Source organism: Canis lupus, chromosome 19 (assembly GCF_003254725.2).
Source record: "Canis lupus dingo isolate Sandy chromosome 19, ASM325472v2, whole genome shotgun sequence".
Classification (NCBI taxonomy): Eukaryota; Metazoa; Chordata; class Mammalia; order Carnivora; family Canidae; genus Canis; species Canis lupus.
Genome location: NC_064261.1, coordinates 7,142,923 through 7,161,046, shown reverse-complemented (window position 1 = coordinate 7,161,046; position 18,124 = coordinate 7,142,923).

Below are 18,124 nucleotides of genomic sequence, written 5' to 3'. Positions count from 1 at the left end.
TTAAAGTGATCATATGGTTCTTATCCTTGATTCTCATCCTTTCTATTGTTGATGTGATGAAATTGAGCTCTGTCCTGCAAAGCCAGCTTTCCCCTTTGTAAATTGTACCCTTTGTCTTCTCAACCTAGAACCCTGCACATACTCTCTAGAATTCTCCTTTTTGTACTACAATCCTGAGGTAGAGAGAAAGGGCTATTATTTAAGTATAAAATCAATTCCATATTTTTCTATTTTCCAAGAGAAAACCCTCTTGAACTTACAAATAAAGAAAATATGAATCTAGGATTATATCATTTTTTAAAAATACAGACTTTACTTCTAATACTTTTAAATAATTCAGTGTTAGAAAAAATAGTGAAAACATTTGTGCATAGCAAAAAAAAAGGAAAGAAAATATGGAGCTATGTTAGGTAGGTAATACAAATATTGTTATTTTCTGAATTTTATGATATCTGCAGAATTAACAAACTTTTTAAAACTTAAAATTTGTTTTGAATTATTTTCCCATAATAATTAAAATATTTTGTTTCTAATCTTATAGCCATTGTATTGCATGATTTGACTTAAAAGAATTACATTAACTTATGTAAAGCTCAATCCCATAAACTTGGACCTACATTGGAATGGAATCTGTACATTTACTTTATAGAAAGTTACCAGGAAGTAACCCTGCTGGCAGTGAGGCCAGGTAAAGAGGTCAGCAAATACTCTAAACATTTGTCACAAGTTACAACAATGTTAAATATCTAGTTAATGTGTTTATAAAAATCTGATTCAGAGTTTTATCTTTTTTTAGTGAAATAAATTTTAAGCATGCTTATTTTTTTAGGTATTAGTCATATTTCTCACATAATTATTTGTTCTCTATATAAATAAATTGTATTATTTGATACAGCTTGAGTTTGCACATTTTGAGAAGTTATTATAGCCTTCATTTGGACATAAGCACACAAAAGTTCTCATTTTTAAAGATCTTTTTAACTGTAATTTAACTGATTTCTCTTTCCCTTTTCTCATTTAATTATCTATCTCTCTTTTAATAAATATGTAAATAAAATATATCGTTTTCTTTTTACTCTACCTCAAGGAATATAGTAAGGCAAATGATAATAAATGTAAAAACAACAATAATCTCCAGTGTAGGCAAGATTAGTGGCCAGTAGGAAGGACTACTTTTGAGCAGCAAACCCCCCTGATGGATGTCATTCCAGTCAGCTGTCACCCTAAGACAAGAAGGGTCAGATTTCCAAAACTTTTTGGCTTCTATCAAGAAGGTAGATCTTTATCTTACATGTCTTAACTTTTAAATGTTAATGTATTGAACGTTACCTGCTATAAAAGCATTTTATGCAGTGGATTTATTGTAAGAGCTCCTTAGATTGTGACTTTGCTCTTTATGGGTCCACGTTTGTATGTATTTTTGTTGTCATCATTTTCTTAAATGGATGTTGCTTAGTTTAAAGAACATAATTGAAGAGGAAAACCTGGGTGGATCAGTCGGTTAAGCATATGGCTCTTGATTTCAGTTCATGTCATGATTTCAAGTGGGGGGATTGAGCCTTGCATTCGGCTCTGTATTCAGTGGGGAGTCCGCTTGAGATTATCTTTCTCCCTTTGTCCCTCCCACTGTGCTCCTTTGTGCATGCTCTCTTTCTCTAAACTAAAGAAGTCCTTTTTAATATAATTGAAGAGAGATGCTATGCTGATAAATGATGTCTGTGATATGATAAATGATAAATATAGTACCAGAAACTTGCAAACTCTTATCCCCACATTTGTAATTCAATTAGTGCTAATATCATTCCTATTTCAATAGCTGTTAAGATTTAAGTAGCATCAAATAGTTGTCAAAATCTACTGAACTCAGGTACTGTTGATAGATCAAAATGATTGGTAGTGTTTCATATTGGAACACAACTTCCTTTTTACTGTTTCCTAATCTCAACCTGTTCCTATTGCCAATGAGCAGCCAAAATATCCCATCAAGATATAAAAAGAACGTTCTGTTAATTATGCAGCAACAGTGTTGCTATATGTCACTGACCTTTTCACAATTTTTTTGTCAGTGTTTCAGAAAGCATTTCTGCAGACATAAAAAATAAACAACAAAAGGTCATTGTTTTAGGTGATTTTTCATTAATGATTAAGGGAAAGGAAAAATAACTTAGTTTTGCACTTTTTAAATCTTTTTCAGATTAAATTTTTTAGTTAAACTTTTTTTGAAATTTTACACTAACTGTGAAAGCTAATTAAATATGTGAAATAACAATGGCTCAGTTTTAAAGCCCTTTGGATCAGCCACTAGGGTAACATAAACCTTTGATGGGTTTGGATTCTAAAAGAAATCTGCTGTTTCTTTTTTGATGTGGGGACTAGATTTTTCAGAACAGGTTTTTACACTTTCTCTTACTGGTTTAGCAAAATGTGGGTAAACAATTTTTATGGAAGTTTATGAAAACAAAGTGTTTTGTTAATTTTACAGATTAGCTACTCACAATATATATGTTTCATCTCATATTCATGTAAACACATTTCTACGTAAAATCTGATTCAATAATTTTTTATTGAATGTCTGTGAACTGGTTGAAACTGTTCTTGGCACTGGAGATACTATATTGATGGTAGGGGGAGATAAAAACCATGCTGTAAAAGAATCCATTCCAGAGTTGGAGACAAAATTTATAAAAATGTAAATATTTTAAAATATATAAAGATCCAAAGGTTTAGGGAAAATAAATTTCAGACAGAGTGAAAAGCAATCACAAATGTTCTAAGGTGAAGAGGAACATACCTAGAAAGTTCCAGAAACAAGGAGACGGATACAGAGTGACAGAAATAATCAGGGCCAAATTATATAGAAGCAAGTAATTCTTAGAAGGAGCTATGACATCTATTCTGATACTCTAACTTGACTTACAGCTTAACAAAATCATTTGAATTGCTATGTCAAAAATACATGAAAGACAGTCAGGGGTAGAATCACTGTAATAATGAGAAGACTATTATATAACACCGAAGTGTGATGACAGTGTGACATTTGCCAGTATAGTGACAGATGGTCCAATTCTGGGTATATGTATAAGGATAAGCCTGTGGGATTGAAATTAAGACACAAGGAACATGAACTAGCTGGCCGTGTAGTCTTCTGGGGAAAGGAGAGTATTCTATTTGTTTTTAACTTTTTAAAATTTAAATTCAATATGCGAATATATAGTATAAAACCCAGTACTCATACCATCAAGTGCCCTCTTCAGTGCCCATCACCCCATCCTGCTACACACTTTTCCTTTATTTTTATTGGAGTTCAGTTTGCCAACATACATCATAACACCTAGTGCTCATCCCACCAAGTGCCCCACTCAGTGCCCATCACCTAGTCACCCAACCCCCCCTCCACCTCCCTGGGAAAGAGTATTCTAATTGGAGAGGATTTCCCCTGTCAGTGCCTTGAGGTGAGGAGTTACCTAGAGCACAGAAGCAGCAGAGAAGCAACCTGGCAGGAACTGAGTGCATGACTGAATGCTGGAAGCTTAGGAGATGAGGTCAGAAAAATAGCAAAGGCCAGGATGGGAGAGAAAGAGAAGCATCAAGGGTAACAACAAGGGCCTCAGGAACACCGGAATTGGGTAGGTATAAAGTGACATGAGTAAGGCTAGGTGTGGTTGGTGTTGAGTTGGAGAATACTGGCTTCATTTAGTAAAAGCTGTTGGAAATGTGCAAGTTTCAAGTACGCTGTTAGATATCCTAGTATAAAATTTTCATAGGGAAGAACTTGTCAGACAATATAAATATGTGAGTTATCAGCATTTAGATGAGATCCCATTGAGAGGAAGGTAGAAAGAGGAATGGTCCCCAGACCTAACCCTGGGCTTTCCATTATTTACAGAATGAGGAGGTGAAGAGGAGACAGGAAAAGAAACTGCTTAGAGCTCAAATTAAGTGAAGCTGGTAATAATTCCAGATTATTCCTTATTCCCAATGCTTTGATCAGTTTCTAAGCGATATCCGACCCATTTTATGTGTTTTGATGTGCAGCTTTCCAAATGATTTCATGGTGTTTTAAGACATATAAAAATAATATCTTAAAAATAAATTTGTTCCAGTATCTTCCTGAAGTTTGAATGAGAAAGTAATTCTAAAAATGTTGCCTGCAGATCTGGGGGAAAGTAGGGAGGAAGTGGGGACTGGTTCGGGACTTATAAGTGAATACCTTTTTATATTCTTTTTGAATTTTGAAAAAGATGAATATATTATCCATTCAAAATTAAAACAAAAAATTGGAGCCATGTTTATATTCTTAATGTTAACATTAGCTGATCTTGAGACATCTTTTGCTAGAAGTTTTATACTAGAAATAATATCCAATTCTATTCAATACACATTATGAATTTAAGAGATAGTCTACATAAAGTAGTACAAGTTGATTTCATGTTTAAATGATTTCTCACATTTTTCTAAGCTATGTATTTAACACTTAAAGATTATATGTTTAGAGATGTTTTAGCAAACTGTTTTCGTTTCTCTACAAAGAAAGGTCCAATTATCTTTTCTAGTCATGTATTTTCTATTAATTTTGACTTCTTTTAAGGGTAGCAGAAACACATTTTAAATACTTGGCCTTTTCTGTGTGAGGTGTTTTTAAAGGTAACAGACTTACAGTTTCTATTTTGCATGCTTTCCACATTTATAAGCTTACTGCTAACTATTTTGTTGTTTAAATGAAAGACTGTACTGACAGTCACATGGAGGCTCATGCATGCTTCACCGCCAGATCTTATTATCATTTGATGTGAGAGGAAGCAGAATGCTGAAATTACTGGTTTCAGCCTACATCTGCATGGCCTGATTACGCCTTCCAAGGTGAAAATGTCAACTCTGAAGAATGTAGTTACGTAACTTAAACTGCAGTAGTGGCAAGGTTAAAATCTTGCTTTACTGATCTTAAAAGGAATGATAACTTCTAGGTCTGGAAGTGCCTTTTGTTTATGAATTTGACCCCCCACTTTTATTCACTCTGCTTAGTTTCTCTTAGATAAAGTTTTCAACACAGCTGTTAATTCAACATAGATTTTTGGATTTTTTTTCTGTTTCACTTTGTTTCATATATACAGTTTCTAACAATCAGCAGGCATGTAACATATTTTTACATTAGACTGCTGTCATTTCAGAAGGTAAGTGTAGAATGAGTTTGAAGATGTTTGAAGTAAAGCAACTCAGGTTATTTGCCAATAATTTTAATTTTCCCATGTAAGTTGGAACCTAGGTTAATATTAAAAAAAAATGCTAAATACTAAATAAATGGCTGTGGTTGACATTTAATTATCTACTGAACAATCAATTATTCCAGTAAGTTCTTTCACTTAGGGTCTTTTTTAAATTTTAAAAACTTTTAATTGAAATTAAATTAAAAGTTTTATACACATTGTTATTCTCTCTGCATTTCAATTCTCTCTAAGGCTGAGGGTGTTTCTTTTTTTTAATAATAAATTTATTTTTTATTGGTATTCAATTTGCCAACATATAGAATAACACCCAGTGCTCATCTCATCAAGTGCCCCCCTCAGTGCCCGTCACCCATTCACCCCCACCCCCGCCCACCTCCCCTTCCACTACCCCTAGTTCGTTTCCCAGAGTTAGGAGTCTTTCATGTTCTGTCTCCCTTTCTGATATTTCCCACTTATTTTTCTCCTTTCCCCTTTATTCCCTTTCACTATTATTTATATTCCCCAAATGAATGAGACCATCTAATGTTTGTCCTTCTCCGATTGACTTATTTCACTCAGCATAATACCTTCCAGTTCCATCCACACCGAAACAAATGGTGGGTAGTTGAATATGGATACAGTATGAAATTATGAAAAATGTCATTATTTCCAAAAATTTCATTATTACACCCTACTTGATTTTGTCATTGTTGGGTTAGAAATAATCATTTGCAGTTAATATCAATTTAAGATATTTGAAATAATTCATACCCCTATTAATGTGTAATGGGAAAACATTCTGTCTTTCAAATATGTATCTTAATAATTATACAACTTATTAAATACAGCACATATTTAGTATGTACTCTTTGCTTGACACTGTGGATGATATGAAGCCGGTTGTCCCATTCCGATGTTATTACTTAAATAATGGGAGTAGAATTTAAATATATTGCAAAGCCATGCAGATGAAGCAGCATATGAATAATGTAAAGCATAGTAAAGAATTCAAGGAAGAAAAAGTGAACTTCTAGCCAGGAGGATCCATGAATGGTTATTAGATTAAGCGTCATTTAAAACCAGTGTTGCCCAAAAGGTCATTCTGGAGGTAGGAAATGAGAAGAATAAAGGTATAGCAGTGATAAAGTATATTAGAGACTTTTTGTTGTATCTCTAGTCCTAGCATAGGGCAACATTTGCAAAAAAAAAAAAAAAATAGTTTGATTGCAGTACACTTTTTAAAACCAATGTGTAGATAGTATACCCTAAAGATTTATAAATGATGATGAGTAATGGATATCTGGAACTAGCCAAAATATGGTCCATAAATATCTTCATTGCTATAAAATATGAATAATTGATTTATGTTTCTTATTTACCTTGCAATAGAACACATTTTTAAAACCTATTGTATTTTAAAATTTTTTTTTTAATTTTTTTATTTATTTATGATAGTCACAGAGAGAGAGAGAGAGAGGCAGAGACACAGGCAGAGGGAGAAGCAGGCTCCATGCACCGGGAGCCCTACGTGGGATTCGATCCTGGGTCTCCAGGATCGCGCCCTGGGCCAAAGGCAGGCGCCAAACCGCTGCGCCACCCAGGGATCCCCTATTGTATTTTAAAAGAAAAAAATAATCAAAGATAAATGCAACTTCCTTAACTTTAGTTCATTTTAAAAATGATATGCATATTTCCTAAAATGGTAAATATTTTAAATATATTAATATATATTTTCATAATTTCATACTGTATCCATATTCAACACCCTCAGCCTTAGAGAGAATTGAAATGCAGAGAGAAAAACAATGAGTATAAAACTTTTAATTTCAAGAATTGGAATTTGAGGTGAAACCATTTATAAGCCAACATCGTAGGTCAAGTTAAAGAGAAATCAAGAGTCAGATATTTGTTCTTAGACGCATTCCCCTTCCTTCCTGGCCTCTCATTAGGAAAATTTTAAGTGTAATTCTTCCTTGAACCCCATGAGTCCCTCCTGTACCACTATCAACAGGATATAATGACAAAAGTTGCTTTTCTATTTATTTTTTTAAATTTTTTTGCACTTCTAAAGAAAATACAGACATACCTTGGAGATAAAGCAAGTATCACAATAAAGTGAGTCAAATGAATTTTTTGGTTTCCCAGTACATATAAAGGTATGTTTCTACCATAATGTAGTCTATGAATTATGTGAATCATTATATCTAAACAACAGTATACATACCTTAATTTTAAAATGCTCTTTTGCTGGGGTGCCAGTCAAGCATCTAATCCTTGATTTTGGTTCAGGTCATGGTCTCAGGATTGTGAGATTGTGCTAGGCATGAAGCCTGCTTAAGATGCTCTCCCTCTCCTTCTGCCCCCCTCCTCTCTAAAAAAAAAAAAAAAAAAGTACTTTATTGTTAAAAAATACTATCTGAGCTGTCAGGAATCATTATCTTTTAGCTGATGAAGGGCCTTGCCTTGATGTTTGTTGATGGCTGCTGACTGATCAGGGAGGTAGTTACTAAAGGTTGGTATAGGTATGTCAATTTCTTAAAACAAAAGTGAAATTTGCCTTGTTGATTGACTCTTACCTTCATGGACAGTTTCTCTGTACCATGCAATACTGCTAGGTACTCTTTTACCCACAGTACAACTTCTTTCAAAATTGGAGTGCATCCTCTCAAACTCTGCGCTGCTTTATCAGCTAAGTTTATGCATACTTCAAAACACTTGTTGTCATTTCAATAATCTTCACAGGATATTCAGCAGGAGTAAATTCTATCTGAAGAAAGTACTTTAACCATTTCCATAAGATGCAACTCATTTTCCATTAAAATTTTTTCATGACATTGCAGTGATTTATTTACATTTTCAGGCTCCACTTCTAATTCTAGTTCTCTCTTCCCACCACATATACAATTGGGAAGAAGGCTGGGATTGGTTTCTTCCAAACTCCTGTTAATGTTGATATTTTGACCCTCTTTCTATGAATTATGAGTGCTTCGGATGGCATCTAGAATAGGGAATCGTTTCCAGAATGTTTTCAATTTATTTTGGCCAGATCCATCAGAGGAATCACTATCTATGGCAGCCCTGCAAAATGTATTTTTACAATAAGAAAACTTGAAAGTTGAAATTACCTCTTGATCCATGGGCTGCAGGATAGATGTGTTAGTGGGCATGAAAACAACATTAATCATGTTGTACATCTCCATCAGAGCTCTTGGGTGGGACCCAATTTAACACATAACATCCTCTTTCATCCATGCACAAGAATGTCTCTAGTAGAATTGCCCCTGGCCTTGTGTCCACAACTTAGTCATTTTTACCCAGAAAGGAGGAATGAGATACCTACTAATAAATGTGGTGGGCCCCTATTTCTCTTTGGATCTCTTCTATTTAAAAGCCACACACTTTGTGATTTTATTTTATTTTTTAATTTCTTCTTCGTGTTGGGCTGTAGGTTCAACTTCCTAGCAGATGGAATTGTCCAAGTCTTCTCAGGCAGGGAATAACAAATGGAGCCTATGAATAGGCCCATTAGCCCCTCCTAAACTATTGTTTTTAAGTAATTTTATAAAAATACCAATTGAATTTGGCTTTCCTATGTTTGACTTTTATCTGTTTATTAATTAGGATCACATTGCTACAGAGAAAAATGTTGCTCTTGGTCAGCCCTAATGTTAATCCATTATGATGTTTCCTTTGAAAATATAGTTTAAGATCCAAATGTTGGTCTTACTCATTTGCAAATCTCCTTTGTTTATTCATCAATTCATGAAATATTAGTCTGCATGCTGTATATGATCTCTATACAATAATTTTAACTATTATAAATATAATTTCTAAGTTTATAAGATAGGAGACACTATATTTCAGTAATAACAATTGTATGCAGCTATAGGCTTGGTTTCTAAAAAATACATTGATGGGTATCAATATTTATTAATCCTAATTGATTTATTTTATGATATTTATTATTCTCTGCTTTTGTATGCCTTTAATAAACATATGAAATTTTTTATTTTTTTTTTACGTGTACACATTACAATGTAATTTGGAGGAGAAGTTTCACTAAAATTTATTTCTTCAAAACTGATATTAATATTTCATGGAACATATATTTGACAAAGTATGAGCTGAAAAAATTATCCCTTATTTCATGTACCACTGGAACATGCAATGGCCACCCCTGTGGCAACTGCAGAAATAAATAACATATCTAATAAATATTTTAATACAGGACGCCTGGGTGGCTCAGCAGTTGAGCTTCTGCCTTTGGCTCAGGGAGTGATCCCCTAATCCTGGGATGGAGTCCACATCAGGCTCCCCGCAGGGAGCCTGCTTCTACCTCTGCCTATGTCTCTGCCTCTCTCTGTGTTTCTCATGAATAAATAAATAAAATATTTAAAAATATTTTAATACTACTCTATGTGTATATATATGTGTATATATTTATATATACACATATATATATAAAATGCATTTCTTAGAGTACTTAATGTGGGTTAAATACATAACCTTCTGTAAATTGAGTTAGTTGAAGCAGTTTATAAAATCCCTTAGTGTTGCACTGTCCAGTAACATAACCAGTAGCTATATGTGGTTACTTACATTTCAATTAATTTGAAAATATATTTAAAAAAACTAGTTCCCTAGTCACTCTAGCTGTTTATGAAGCCACATGTGGTTAGTGACCATCAATGAACAGAGTAGACTGCAAGGCAGTTCTTTGTCACAGGAAATTCTACTGGGCAGTACTTCCTTAGACTCTAAATAGTCTATGGATTTAATTGAATATTGATTCTTTAAATGATTTCTAATGAATAGGTTCTCATAAATATCAGAGTTATTTCAGCATCCTTTTCTTATAATACCACCCCTAATGGAACTCAGACTCTAACTTCAGTGAGTGTTGTCATTTTAGAAGGCATATGATATATTAGTTCTGAGATAATGAGGCATGCTAACAATAATCATGTGGTGCTCCTCTGAAGGTGTGTGAAATGTAAGAGGAAGTGCAGGTTTTCTCAGAGTATCACAACATAATGAATTTTGTTTTCAGATTATGTCCTAAAATACAAATGACCATTCTTTCCATGAAACAGGATACTATTCTTTTTGAGAAAGGATAATAGAAAAAGCACAGGAGAGAAAATATAGATGTAACAAACATTTATGTCACAGAGAACAGCTGGACAAACATAATTTATTACAAGTGTTAACAAGAATAATACACCAACAGCTTTGTAAAGACTGTGTTGCAAGAGAGCAAAAATCCATGCTTGCCTTTTACAAATACAAAGATTAGGGGCTAGTCACATCTGTATCATAGGACTTGAAAAGACGCTGGCATCTGAGGGAAGAAGGTAGGTAGTTATAGAAGATGCCAGGTAGCACATAGAAAATGGAACCGAAATTAAAAAGAACTGAGAGAAGAGGAATTGATACAGACTATACACAAACCATTATTTTCTGACCCTTAACAGGAGAAACTAGACGTTTATACAAAAAAGTCCAAAAAATTTGTTCTATTTTCAAGTCTTTGTATATAGAATATGTGTTTGGCTTAATGCATAATTTGCATATGTATAATTTTGTTAAGGTGTTTTTTAACTAGTTATTCCCTATAACCTATTTTGTTTATTTTATTTTTTTAAATTTTTATTTATTTATGATAGTCACAGAGAGAGAGAGAGAGGCAGAGACACAGGCAGAGGGAGAAGCAGGCTCCATGCACCGGGAGCCCGATGTGGGATTCGATCCCGGGTCTCCAGGATCGGGCCCTGGGCCAAAGGCAGGCGCTAAACCACTGCGCCACCCAGGGATCCCTATTTTGTTTATTTTACAAAAGGAGTTGACACATTTCCTAAATGCAGGATACATTTCCTTCCCAGATAACTATGGAGATTGAGCTGCATATGACCATTATAAATGAAAATTATCCTCTTGAATACGAAACATTCATCCTTTCCTTATGTTCTTTATAAAATGGCTATTCCTTTGTAAGATGTCATGATGTGTTATATTTTACATGTGTTCAGCGTAGTAAATCTTATTGAAGAACTTGGGTTTTGGAATCACGAAGAACTCTGAATCTTGGCGGTGCTATTTACTGCTTGTCTGACTTTTGGAACTTACTTAAATTCCCTAAAACCTGATTTTCTCATCTGTAAAAGAAGGATAATAATATTTCCTATCTAGTTAACTTGACATAATAGTTGAATAAGATGTTGATTCTAAATCAATTAAAAAGTTATCTGCTACATTAAGTAAGATATATGTATATACAGGTATATGTTTAAAGTCGCCCTATATACAAAAATTGCTAGCATTAACAAATTTTACTTTTTTTTTTTTTTACTTAAACATTATTTTGCAGCAATTATAGCAAAACTTACTTTGTTGTATAATAGAAATTGTTTTGGGAAGGGATCTTTGAAAGTAGAGTCTTGTTGCATTTATTGGCTTGACCTACATTGTCAGGTAAATCAGGTACTCCTTTATTCTTTCAAGGTCATTCTTTCCAATTGTGCATTCTACTTGGTATTCAGGCTTGCAAGCTATCCTTTGAAGTTGTAGATTTGTCTTATTCCTGATAGATCTTAAGCTTCTCTTAAACTGGAGTGAAGTTTGGGTAACAGCTCTAATCACCAAAGAATTCTTTCCAAAAGTGTGATTCTTTTGCCCCTACATTTTATAAAGGAAGGAAAGAAGACTTACAATGTATTACTCAGGACTCCTGGATGGCTTGGTAGTTGAGCGTCTGTCTGTAGCTCAGGGACTGATCCTGGATTCCTGGGATGGAGTCCCACATCCAGCTCCCTGCACCCTGCATGGAGCCTTCTTCTCCCTCTGCCTGTGTCTCTGCCTGTGTCTCTGTGTCTTTCATGAATAAATAAATAAAATCTTTTTAAAAATGTATTACTCATGTGAAACTGTACTTAAATTTGCACACTTGTGATCATTCTAAAATGATGCTCTGGGAGAAAAAAAAAGAAAAAGAAAACCATAGGTCTGATGATGCTTTCTGTCCACTCTAAAAAATCAATTGCATGCATTTACTTTTTGACATATATAAAGAATGGTTTGGGAATACTTTGTTTTACATATCGTTAAATGACATTAGTTTTTCATGTGATGTCTTAGAAATACTGATGAGAAAATCTTGTCTCTATTTTTCCTTAGTTCCAGGTTGTATCTGCATCAGCCAGGAAACTCTTTGTAATGTCATTATAAGCCAGAATTTTAGATCATGAAATATTTTTGAATATTTCGATTTCAGCCATCTTCAATGTATTATGTACTTCAGTATATGGAAGAAAATGCCATAAATTTACCAGAGTTTTAATTTTTATTTATTTATTTATGATAGTCACACACAGAGAGAGAGGCAGACACATAGGCAGAGGGAGAAGCAGGCTCCATGCGCAGGGAGCCCGACGTGGGATTAGATCCCGGGTCTCCAGTATCGTGCCCTGGGCCAAAGGCAGGTGCCAAACCACTGTGCCACCCAGGGATCCCCCAGAGTTTTATTAGAACTATGTGCTGGAGCTAGGATTTGGATTTCAAGAGTGTGTGTGTGTGTATGTGTGTATCCCTTTTTTCTTTCACAAAAAAAAACAGAAAACAAAAAACAAACAAACAAACAAACAAAAAACCCACAGAGTAAATATATTATATTATTATATTACATGTTGCTCTTGTGCTTAAAAATATATAAATATATAAGTACATTCTTATATAACACATTAGTTATATAACACATTATTTCATAAAGACCTTCAGGTTTTTTTTAAGATTTTATTTATTTATTCATGAAAGATCCAGAGACAGAGGCAGAGGGAGAAGCAGACTTCCTGCAGGGATCCTGATGTGGGACTTGATCCAGGACCCCAGGATCACAACCTGACTCAACCACTGAGCTACCCAGGTGCCCCAAGATCTTCAATTTTTATGCCTTCACTTACCTCCTTTTAACTGCGTTCTGAATTATTTACATATAGTTTATGTTTACATTTATTGAAGCCATTAACAGTTATTTAAAAGAATTCAATTGTTTGCTATTTCAAATGATGCCTAGTTAAATGATAGTTAAAGCAGACCTAGTTAAATGATATGGAACATAAAAAAAAAGTATGTTATTTTGTGTGTGTGTGGAGGTGAGTCTTCAAGGCAAATTCCTAGGGTTGAGATTTTATTTTGTTCCTCTGATAGAAGAATCCCATACAAAAAACACAAAATTTCAGGGAAATCTATCTTAGCCAATAGAAATCTCACCTGTACTATCCACCAAATAAACCCTGATGATGCGTAGGAAACCCCTCCTTTGAGAATGGTTTCCTCTTCTGCTTAAGATACTTCACTGGGGCTACAGTCAGCACTATTTGAATCACTGAATAGGATGCTGACTCAAACATCCTTATCATTTATCCATCAATATTAAATCCACGTAGGTAGAAAATCATTATTAGCCTGAACATGAAAAAAATAATCAAAAATGAAAATTCCTTATGTTCTGATGACAATAAAAGGTATGTTTGCTTATTGACAAACTGATGATGAAGTATGGGCATTTATTTAAACATTAACGCCTGTATGGTTCAATAAAAACTAAACCTATCAACAATAAACATAATCCTCTTAGGTTGCTTAATAATGGCTTCTGACATTGACATTCATGGTTTCATAACCTCTCATCTTGAAGATTCTAACAAGCTTGGTAATATTTTTTAAGCATGTTCTGAAAGACAAACCAAACAAAGGGATTACTGCAATACACTCAGAAATAAAAATGCTCACCACTACACAACTGTACGTGACAGAAAGTAAAGAAGCATGCAACATCCAATTGAAACTACATTAAAAATTTAGGTGAACAGGATTATCCAGCTTGAAATGCAGCCAGGAGAAGGATAAGGAATTTAGAATTATCATAGAGGAATAATGTGGAAATGCTAACTGCTAACCCAAACATCAACTTCTGATATTAAAATAACTTTGGCAGTAAGGATAAACATTTTATACATTTTTAATCTAATATATATGGATCTTAAAATTATTTCAATACTATGGATATTATGAAGCATTTGCTTTTTATTGCATTTCAATCACAACTAATAAACATTACCTATGAAAAGATACTACCTTCGGGTTAAAGTTATTTAACCTGAATTGTATTATTTCTTCTAATTAAACTAACTTCATTTTTTGTAAGTTAGTTTAAAATTGGATGATGTTCCAAAAAGCACGTGTATAATTATCTAAATAATTATTAAAATGTTCCTACTTTTGGCAACCAAAAAAATAAATAAATAAAAAATAAAATTGGATGATGCAACTTTTATTTTAAAAATCAACAAAAATCGCATGTAGTAACTTTAAAATCAATCATGCATAATCTGAATGCCCTAACAAATTAGTTCCACTACATATTTTCTTATCTGTATTTATATAAGTATTCTATATAATATCTCTATTTATATAGTAAACATAAGTATTATATATAATTTTTATATATACTGAAATATAATTTTGGATCTGGGTATATTGCTATTTTAATATATTACAAGAAATATAAATATATTTTATTTGTCCTTCAATAAGGAATCTGGGCTCCTACCTAGCTGGTGCTAAATATCTAACATATTCTGATTTTGAGAGCTTTTTGTTATTGATTTTCATCTTACTGAATAACAAAGGAGAACACATGATATCTAATAAGGAAAATCCATAATATTTATTTATCCAAATTTGAAATTTTAGTTGATCACTCAAGATCTAGTCTGACATAATTGTTCAAGATGGAAAACTGGGTGTAAGAGGACTTCGGTGATATGCTTAGAGTTAACTAGTGGCAATGTAAGGAGTTGCACTCTTAACATTTGCAAGAATTCTATTACAACACACCCTCTAAAAGAAAATAAATCTAGTTAAATAACTTTGTTATCCATTAAAAAAATGTACTAGAATAAAATTTTGTGGAAGAGAAAGGTTTTGAACAGATGTTTTATACCAGTCATTTCATGGCAAAGACCACATCAACTGGTTGCTAAATTCACAAGAGTACTGATGTTTTCAGTGGAAAAATGCCATCTATCAGGTTTTTCTTTCTTTAGTTAATCCTATCAATAAAGATAATATTTCCATATTTATAAATGCCATTCTTAAAGATCAAATACCATGAATGTTAAAGAAATGTAAAAATTAATTCCTTGAGTAAATTTTAAATTAGTGGTAGAGGGGGATAGGGAGACAGGCAATTCTGAAACAACTAAATAATATTGCAATTAAATGCAATGATTTAATACAATATTTACATACTATTTTGCAATGAAAAATTTAGCTCATATTATCTCAAACTTGTGGTTCTTAAAAGAAAGAAGTCAGAAGAATCACAGAGGGCAAGACAGCCCATTTCCATAGTTCATAAAATTCAGCCTCCCAAGGCTGAGAGCTGCAGGGAGAAGGTGAAGTATAGATCCAGGGTAGATTGTGATCCAAAATATTTAACTGATAAATTCCAACTGTGATAATTTCTTGCAGTAATTATAATCCATCTGTGAGATGACATTAGGCTACCTACTTTACTAGAAAGAAGCATTAAATCATGTGAGCTCCTGTGGGTTTTCTATCAATGCATTATAATTCAAAAAGACATCTATGGTCAAATAAATTGCACAAATGTTGTTGTAAAACAGTCAACATAGTGAATAGATTTAGACGAGGATAATATATACCTTTTCAACCCAGAAACAATCTAGTTCTTTATTCACAAAGCTCTTCTGTTGGTGTGCTGTATGTTTTGGATCTTACTCATGTTTACTTTCTAAATTAAAAAAAATAAGATTTTCTTTATGTATTTGGAAGAGGGAGAGAAAGTGAGAGAACACAAGTGGGCGGAGGAGCAGAGGGAGAGGGTAGAGAGAGAGAATCTCAAGCTGACTCTGTGCTGAGCATAGAGCCCAACGTGGGGTTCAATCTGATGACACTGAAATTATGACCTGAGCTGAAACCAAGAGTCAGATGCTTAACTGACTGAGCCACCCATGTAACCCTCTTGTTCACTTAAAAAAAAAAAAAAAGTTTGTGAAAGGTCTATATCATTGGTAGACATACATACCATGATAAATCCAGTATGAGAAACAACAGTTCTCTTTTGGCCTCCATATTGTAAAGCGGTTTAGAGATTATAAAATAAACAAACAAAAAGCTTATTTTATGAGCTATTCACAAATATGCTTTTAATGTTGATTTTAGGATATTATTACAGACACTAAAACATTATTCTACAGTTAAAGTCAACATGATTTTGTTGACATAATGAGAAAACCCTGTTTCTATTGACTATGTATTCCAAACCTATGTACTATATGGTTCAGTTGAAAAAAAACTCCTTCTCATACCTGACTTTACAACATCATATGACAGTGAAAAAGTAATTCCAAAAAATTATGCCATTATTAAAAAAAAATTTATATTACTAAATAGAATCATGAGGGACTTAGGACTCTTTGAGAACACACTTTTCATCCATGCAGTGATACAGCTTATTGTTTCTCAATTTGTAAAAGCTAGTCAAGTCATGGCATGATTTCTGCTCTGTAAAAGACAAGAATTCAAAAAAAAATTAAAATAAAAAAAAAGACAAGAATTCTGTATATTCAAGGAGCTTGCCATGGAACAGATGGTGAAAAAGGGGCTATAGAAATCTGTATTTTTAAATGAAATATTTTTATTAGGGAAAAAGTCTTCTATCTGTAATATATAACTGAAAAAATATAAAAAGTATTTAGCTACTTTTTGGTTCTTATTTCTTCATATAACTATACAACCTGGGAAAATTTTTACTTTTAATTCCTACAATTACATAATAAAGTGCAAAGTTCGAGTCTTCTCTCATGGAGTTGAAGAATGAATCTTGCAGATAAGGAGGGTGAGAAAAGCGATAGCAGTTTATAAAGCAAGTATACAGAAAAAGCTCTCAGGAGTGAGGAGGGTCCCAACAGCTTTGCCAGCATAGGATCCCACTGATAGTCTTTTATTTAAAACTGATCAGGGAGCCTGTGGCCTTATCATTTTTTGCAAAGTCCTAGTTTGAGTAAGGACTGGTGATACAATCTTTAATGGCTTCCTTTTCCTTTTGGGTCTGGTTATTCTTTGTTGGACAATCGTTTCCACCCATACCTAGGGCAGGATGGTCTGGTTTGTTTCCTTATCACTGGTTGCCTAATATCTCAGCATGTTGGGGAATTTGTTTTATGAGCCGGATTCCATGGCCCTCTACCTATCTCTCCCTACCTAGCCCCTCCTGTCTCTTACTCACTCCTCCCCTTGGAATAGTAACCCTAACTGCCATTAGGAAATGGGACAATGACAGCTTTGGGCTGCTGCCTGCTGAAATGGGATGGCAGGCTGTGTGGCAGTTAGAGTCTATCCAGGGGTCAGCCCAGGGATCCGCTCTATGGCTCCAGGGGGTCATGATGGAGAGCAAAAGGTACCTGCATCACCACATGCAAAAGGATAAACATAAAACAAGTATTAGGCCCAAAATTAGGATCACATCACTTAGATAAGATCTCCAATTAACTATTTTATTTTAACTATTTTATTTTAAGAATAGTGGCTATCTTTATCTTTTTTAGTTGATCACAAATGTCCCCCGTTAATTGGAATACCTTGCAAAAGTGGATCTCTAATGTTAAAACAAGACGTGTGAGGAAACTCCTCACACCCAAAATGGTGTAAACAATAATGGACAGTCAGTAGTGGTGTGGTTCATGAAAAGTCCTTCTCTAACTTCATTTAATTCTTGGTTGAAGTGTATCCAGTGCCTGGGAAGTATTATTTAGAGTCCTGCTGACCAAGCATACTGTTTGGCTTATTTTATGTTTTGGTCTTCTCTTAAGTCCTACAAGTCTCATAGTGAGCTTTGA